The sequence below is a fragment of the Taudactylus pleione genome, unplaced genomic scaffold (genome assembly GCF_031769625.1).
Source record: "Taudactylus pleione unplaced genomic scaffold, aTauple2 ptg000967l, whole genome shotgun sequence".
In the NCBI taxonomy this organism is placed as follows: Eukaryota; Metazoa; Chordata; class Amphibia; order Anura; family Myobatrachidae; genus Taudactylus; species Taudactylus pleione.
The window spans coordinates 6,570,001-6,575,000 of record NW_028285368.1 but is presented as its reverse complement, the minus strand read 5'-3'; the positions used below and the strand labels follow the sequence as shown (position 1 = coordinate 6,575,000).

The window sequence follows — 5,000 nt, the reverse complement described above, 5'->3', positions numbered from 1 at the left end:
CAAAGCATTAAATTTAGACGTCTATTACTTCTTAACTCATGTAAATTCATTGATAAGTTGACAAAATGAAATGTAAAATGTAATTGAAAAGAATGTTATGTCAGTATAAAATTACCTACAGCACCTGGTATTCCCAGGTGGTCTCCCATCCAAGTACTAACCACGCCCAACACTGCACAGCTTCCAAGATCAGATGAGATTGGGCATGTCCAGTGTGGTTTGGCTGTAGGTGCTCAAAAACTTTAACTTTAGACCTCTTTTACTTCTTTACTCAAGTAAATTCATTGATAAGTTGAACAAATTAAATGTAAAATGTAATAGAAAAGAATGTTATGGCAGTATAAAATTACCTACATCACTTGGTATTCCCAGGTGGTCTCCCATCCAAGTACTAACCAGGCCCAACACTGCATTGCTTCCAAGATCAAATGAGATTGGGCATGTCCAGTGTGGTTTGGCTGTAGGTGCTCAAAAACATTAACTTTAGACCTCTATTACTTCTTAACTCAAGTAAATTCATTGATAAGTTTAAAAAATTAATTTTAAAATGTAATAGAAAAGAATGTTATGGCAGTATAAAATTACCTACAGCACCTGGTATTCCCAGGTGGTCTCCCATCCAAGTACTAACCAGGCCCAACACTGAATAGCTTCCAAGATCAGATGAGATTGGGCATGTCAAGGGTGGTTTGGCTGTAGGTGCTCAAAAACATTAACTTTAGACCTCTTTTACTTCTTAACTCAAGTAAATTCATTGATAAGTTGAAAAAATTAAATGTAAAATGTAATAGAAATGAATGTTTTGGCTGTATAAAATTACCTACAGCACCTGGTATTCCCAGGTGGTCTCCCATCCACGTACTAACCAGGCCCAACACTGCATAGTTTCCAAGATCAGACGAGATTGGGCATGTCCAGTATGGTTTGGCTGTAGGTGCTCAAAAAATTTATCTTTAGACCTCTATTACTTCTTAACTCAACTAAATTCATTGATAAGTTGAAAAAATTAAATGTAAAATGTAATAGAAAAGAATGTTATGGCAGTATAAAATTACCTACAGCACCTGGTATTCCCAGGTGGTCTCCCATCCACGTAATAACCATGCCCAACACTGCACAGCTTCCAAGATCAGATGACATTGGCCATGTCTAGTGTGGTTTGGCTGTAGGTGCTCAAAAACATTATCTTTAGACCTCTTTTACTTCTTAACTCAAGTAAATTAATTGATAAGTTGAAAAAATTAAATGTAAAATGTAATAGAAAAGAATGTTATGTCAGTATAAAATTACCTACAGCATCTGGTATTCCCAGGTGGTCTCCCATCCAAGTACTAACCAAGCCCAACACTGCGTAGCTTCCAAGAGCAGACGAGATTGGGCATATCCAGTGTGGTTTGGCTGTAGGTGCTCAAAAACATTAACTTTAGACCTCTTTTACTTCTTTACTCAAGTAAATTCATTGATAAGTTGAAAAAATTAAATGTAAAATGTAATAGAAAAGAATGTTATAACAGTATAAAATTACCTACAGCTCCTGGTATTCCCAGGTGGTCTCCCATCCAAGTACTAACCAGGCCCAACACTGCATAGCTTCCAAGATCAGACGAGATTGGGCATGTCCAGTGTGGTTGGGCTGTAGGTGCTCAAAAACATTAACTTTAGACCTCTATTACTTCTTAACTCAAGTAAATTCATTGATAAGTTGAAAAAATTAAATGTAAAATGTAATAGAAAAGAATGTTGGCAGTATAAAATTACCTACAGCTCCTGGTATTCCCAGGTGGTCTCCCATCCAAGTACTAACCAGGCCCAACACTGCATAGCTTCCAAGATCAGACGAGATTGGGCATGTCCAGTGTGGTTTGGCTGTAGGTGCTCAAAAACATTAACTTTAGACCTCTATTACTTCTTAACTCAAGTAAATTCATTGATAAGTTGAAAAAATTAATTGTATAATGTAATAGAAAAGAATGTTATGGCAGTAAAAAATTACCTACAGCACCTGGTATTCCCAGGTGGTCTCCCATCCAAGTACTAATCAGGCCCAATACTGCATAGCTTCCAAGATCAGACGAGATTGGGCATGTCCAGTGTGGTTTGGCTGTAGGTGCTCAAAAACATTAACTTTAGACCTCTTTTACTTCTTAACTCATGTAAATTCATTGATAAGTTGAAAAAATTAAATGTAAAATGTAATAGAAAAGAATGTTATGTCAGTATAAAATTACCTACAGCATCTGGTATTCCCAGGTGGTCTCCCATCCAAATACTAACCAAGCCCAACACTGCACAGCTTCCAAGATCAGATGAGATTGGGCATGTCCAGTGTGGTTTATCTGTAGGCACTAAAAAACATTAACTTTAGACCTCTTTTACTTCTTTACTCAAGTAAATTCATTGATAAGTTGAAAAAATTAAATGTAAAATGTAATAGAAAAGAATGTTATGGCAGTATAAAATTACCTACACCTCCTGGTATTCCCAGGTGGTCTCCCATCCAAATACTAACCAGGCCCAACACTGCATAGCTTCCAAGATCAGAAGAGATTGGGCATGTCCAGTGTGGTTGGGCTGTAGGTGCTCGAAAACTTTAACTTTAGACCTCAATCACTTCTTAACTCAAGTAAATTCATTGATAAGTTGAAAAAATGTAATGTAAAATGTAATAGAAAAGAATGTTATGGCTGCATAAAATTACCTACAGCACCAGGTATTCCCAGGTGGACTCACATCCAAGTTTTAACCAGGCCCAATACTGCATAGCTTCCAAGATCAGACGAGATTGGGCATGTCCAGGGTGGTTTGGTTGTAGGTGCTCAAAAACATTAACTTTAGCCCTCTATTACTTCTTATCTCAAGTAAATTCATTGATAAGTTGAAAAAATGAAATGTAAAATGTAATAGAAAAGAATGTTATGGCAGTATAAAATTACCTACAGCACCTGGTATTCCCAGGTGGTCTCCCATGCACGTACTAACCAGGCCCAACACTGCATAGCTTCCAAGATCAGACGAGATTGGGCATGTCCAGTGTGGTTTGGCTGTAGGTGCTCAAGAAATGTAACTTTAGACCTCTATTACTTCTTAACTCAAGTAAATTCATTGATAAGTTGAAAAAATTAAATGTAAAATGTAATAGAAAAGAATGTTATGGCTGTATAAAATTACCTACAGCACCTGGTATTCCCAGCTGGTCTCCCATCCACGTAATAACCATGCCCAAAACTGCACAGCTTCCAAGATCAGACGACATTGGCCATGTCCAGTGTAGTTTGGCTGTAGGTGCTCAAAAAGTTTAACTTTAGACCTCTTTTACTTCTTAACTCAAGTATATTCATTGATAAGTTGAAAAAATTAAATGTAAAATATAATAGAAAAGAATGTTATGGCAGTATAAAATTACCTACAGCACCTGGTATTCCCAGGTGGTTTCCCATGCAAGTACTAACCATGTCCAACACTGCATAGCTTCCAAGATCAGACGACATTGGCCATGGCCAGTGTGGTTTGGCTGTACGTGCTCAAAAATATTAACTTTAGACCTCTTTTACTTCTTAACTCAAGTAAATTAATTGATAAGTTGAAAAAATTAAATGTAAAATGTAATAGAAAAGAATGTTATGTCAGTATAAAATTACATACAGCATCAGGTATCCCCAGGTGGTCTCCCATCCAAGTATTAACCAGGCCCCACACTGCATAGCTTCCAAGATCAGACGAGATTGGGCATGTCCAGTGTGGTTTGGCTGTATGTGCTCAAAAGCATTAACTTTAGCCCTCTTTTACTTCTTAACTCAAGTAAAGTCATTGATAAGTTGAAAAAATTAAATGTAAAATTTAATAGAAAAGTATGTTATGGAAGTATAAAATTACCTACAGCACCTGTTATTCCCAGGTGGTCTCCCTTTCAAGTACTAACCAGGCCCAACACTGCATAGCTTCCAAGATCAGACGAGATTGGGCATGTCCAGTGTGGTTTTGCTCTAGGTGCTCAAAAACATTAACTTTAGACTTCTTTTACTTCTTAACTCAAGTAAATTCATTGATAAGTTGAAAAAACTAAATGTAAAATGTAATAGAAAAAAATGTTTTGGCTGTATAAATTTACCTACAGCACCTGGTATTCCCAGGTGGTGTCCCATCCGAATACTAACCAGGCCCAACACTGCATAGCTTCCAAGATCAGACGAGATTGGGCATGTCCAGTGTGGTTTGGCTGTAGGTGCTCAAGAAACGTAACTTTAGACGTCTATTACTTCTTAACTCAAGTAAATTCATTGATAAGTTGAAAAAATGAAATGTAAAATGTAATAGAAAAGAATGTTATGGCAGTATAAAATTACCTACAGCACCTGGTATTCCCAGGTGGTCTCCCATCCAAGTACTAACCAGGCCCAACATTGCATAGCTTCCAAGATCAGACGAGATTGGGCATGTCCAGTGTGGTTTGACTGAAGGTGCTCAAAAACATTAACTTTAGACCTCTTTTACTTCTTAACTCAAGTAAATTCATTGATAAGTTGAAAAAATTAAATGTAAAATTTAATAGAAAAGAATGTTATGGCAGTATAAAATTACCTACAGCACCTGTTATTCCCAGGTGGTCTCCCATTCAAGTACTAACCAGGCCCAACACTGCATAGCTTCCAAGATCAGACGAGATTGGGCCTGTCCAGTGTGGTTTGGCTGTAGGTGCTCAAAAACATTAACTTTAGACCTGTTTTACTTCTTAACTCAAGTAAATTTATTGATAAGTTGAAAAAATTAAATGTAAAATGTAATACAAAAGAATGTTATGTAAGTATAAAATTTCCTACAGCACTTGATATTCCCAGGTGGTCTCCCATCCAAGTACTAACCAGGCCCAACACTGCATAGCTTCCAAGATCAGATGATATTGGGCATGTCCAGAGTGGTTTGGCTGTAGGTGCTCAAAAAACTTAACTTTAGACCTCTTTTACTTCTTAACTCAAGTAAATTCATTGATAAGTTGAAAAAAT

General features: G+C 36.9%; 17 pseudogenes; all 17 read right to left on the bottom strand.

The window, feature by feature from the left end:
- Window positions 1-112: 112 nt before the first annotated feature.
- On the bottom strand, window positions 113-231 carry LOC148459056 (5S ribosomal RNA; annotated as a pseudogene).
- Window positions 232-347: 116 nt separating this feature from the next.
- On the bottom strand, window positions 348-466 carry LOC148459055 (5S ribosomal RNA; annotated as a pseudogene).
- Window positions 467-582: 116 nt separating this feature from the next.
- LOC148459054 (5S ribosomal RNA) lies at window positions 583-701 on the bottom strand (annotated as a pseudogene).
- Window positions 702-817: 116 nt separating this feature from the next.
- Window positions 818-936, bottom strand: LOC148459053 (5S ribosomal RNA; annotated as a pseudogene).
- A 351-nt stretch (window positions 937-1,287) lies between these two features.
- LOC148459052 (5S ribosomal RNA) lies at window positions 1,288-1,406 on the bottom strand (annotated as a pseudogene).
- A 116-nt stretch (window positions 1,407-1,522) lies between these two features.
- LOC148459051 (5S ribosomal RNA) lies at window positions 1,523-1,641 on the bottom strand (annotated as a pseudogene).
- Window positions 1,642-1,755: 114 nt separating this feature from the next.
- LOC148459050 (5S ribosomal RNA) lies at window positions 1,756-1,874 on the bottom strand (annotated as a pseudogene).
- Window positions 1,875-1,990: 116 nt separating this feature from the next.
- On the bottom strand, window positions 1,991-2,109 carry LOC148459049 (5S ribosomal RNA; annotated as a pseudogene).
- Window positions 2,110-2,225: 116 nt separating this feature from the next.
- Window positions 2,226-2,344, bottom strand: LOC148459048 (5S ribosomal RNA; annotated as a pseudogene).
- Window positions 2,345-2,460: 116 nt separating this feature from the next.
- LOC148459047 (5S ribosomal RNA) lies at window positions 2,461-2,579 on the bottom strand (annotated as a pseudogene).
- Window positions 2,580-2,930: 351 nt separating this feature from the next.
- Window positions 2,931-3,049, bottom strand: LOC148459046 (5S ribosomal RNA; annotated as a pseudogene).
- A 586-nt stretch (window positions 3,050-3,635) lies between these two features.
- Window positions 3,636-3,754, bottom strand: LOC148459045 (5S ribosomal RNA; annotated as a pseudogene).
- A 116-nt stretch (window positions 3,755-3,870) lies between these two features.
- Window positions 3,871-3,989, bottom strand: LOC148459044 (5S ribosomal RNA; annotated as a pseudogene).
- A 116-nt stretch (window positions 3,990-4,105) lies between these two features.
- LOC148459043 (5S ribosomal RNA) lies at window positions 4,106-4,224 on the bottom strand (annotated as a pseudogene).
- Window positions 4,225-4,340: 116 nt separating this feature from the next.
- On the bottom strand, window positions 4,341-4,459 carry LOC148459042 (5S ribosomal RNA; annotated as a pseudogene).
- A 116-nt stretch (window positions 4,460-4,575) lies between these two features.
- LOC148459041 (5S ribosomal RNA) lies at window positions 4,576-4,694 on the bottom strand (annotated as a pseudogene).
- Window positions 4,695-4,810: 116 nt separating this feature from the next.
- LOC148459040 (5S ribosomal RNA) lies at window positions 4,811-4,929 on the bottom strand (annotated as a pseudogene).
- Window positions 4,930-5,000: the final 71 nt, after the last annotated feature.